Here is a 1515-nt window from a genome sequence, read left to right on the forward strand (position 1 = left end):
ACTGATAACAAAAACACAGAGCAATGTCTTACTCAGTATTACCGACTCCCATTATTTAGGCAAATCCTTGTTGCCCTGTTGGGACGTCAGTGAAATGCTTCATAAATTTCCATTATGACTCCCCTACCCATCATTATGATTAGCAATACCAGTTGTTAAGGGCATTTTCTTCTTTTAAGGCTAATGTAAATGCCTTGCTCCTTAGGAGTAATTACTCAATAATATTCCTAGAGCAGGGCACAACTAAAAAATATTTTCACTTTTAAGAATATGATATTTTTTAGAAGGATATACTACCAAACAAAGTATTTTACTAAACTACTTTAAGGAAAATCTCTAGCTAAAAGATTAACATGGCCCCTGTGCAAGGATGATATGCAAATTCATGAAGCGTTCCATATTTTTTCACTGGAAATGGACCAGCCTCATTTGTTTGTAGTCAGAATTTGAGAACACTCATTTTCATTCCTGACTCAGGTGTGCATTCCGACCACCAAGCACGGGAGCCCTTTCCTGATGGCCAGCTGAATACTGAATGTAAGGCAGTAAATGAGTGATTATAGCAGGTACTGCCTGGAACAATAGGTCTAGCTCAGAACTAAGAAAAGACATGTTTGGACTACAATTTTCTGTAGCCAGATGGAAGTTCTTGCCTTTTTCTTTTCTCTTTGTTCATTTTTAAACTGCTATCTAGAACCAAGAAACATTTGTTCTGCTCAAACCAATGAATTTTCCTTGAAAATTTTAATCTGGAAAGGTACAGTTTTTTATTATATATTCAAAATCTTTCTTATTTATAGTCATTTTCTAACAGCTATTGTATGTATGGCTAAAGAGTTCTTTTGCTACTGACAAACAACTAGATTTATTTCCATTGTTTTTAAGGATTACACAAAGAATGAAGAACTGAAAATTAATATTTTTATTCTTTTTTTCCCCTTGGTAGAACAAATAATTTTTAAAGAAACCCTTAAAGGGCTGTAAGGATGTGCTGGGGCTTCAAACAAGACAGAACTTTGAGATTAAACTGCTTGTATTTAAATTTGAAGTTTATTAAAGCCAAGCTAGAATTGATTAAAACACTGTTAGCAACAGTGAATTTCTTTCAACAGAAAACTTCAATCAAGATACAAACACAACATTATTTTCTACCCAAACCTCCACCCTGCTCTCCCCTTCTTCTTATTTATTAATGCTGATGCCTGCCCTCTCTTTGTAAATCTCCTCATCTACATGTGTGATGGGAAGGGGTAATTGCCCAACTGAAGCTATTTAGGTGCTTTCAGGAAGCAGGACTCCTCCTTTCTCTCCAGGAGAGAAATCTTGTGAACAAGGTTTTGTTTCATCTCCAAGAACAGACTATGCTGCAGCTCTTTTAAGATTCCTTTTAAGATTTCCTGCCCCTGAGTCAGAGTGGCTCCTCTTCTTCTGATCAGCTGTTAAATGAAAAACCAAGTACACAGCCACCAGCAAGTTATGAAGACCCTTTCTGTCACAGCAGGATGAAGGTAATTG

At 36.2% G+C, this 1515-nt stretch overlaps 1 pseudogene; it reads left to right on the forward strand.

Annotated features, from left to right (window-relative positions):
* Nucleotides 1-305: 305 nt before the first annotated feature.
* Nucleotides 306-405, forward strand: LOC133223844 (U6 spliceosomal RNA; annotated as a pseudogene).
* Nucleotides 406-1515: the final 1110 nt, after the last annotated feature.

Source organism: Neopsephotus bourkii, unplaced genomic scaffold (genome assembly GCF_033783945.1).
Source record: "Neopsephotus bourkii isolate Nb327-2 ecotype Australia unplaced genomic scaffold, CSIRO-AGI_Nbou_v1 NB_168, whole genome shotgun sequence".
Classification (NCBI taxonomy): domain Eukaryota; kingdom Metazoa; phylum Chordata; class Aves; order Psittaciformes; family Psittacidae; genus Neopsephotus; species Neopsephotus bourkii.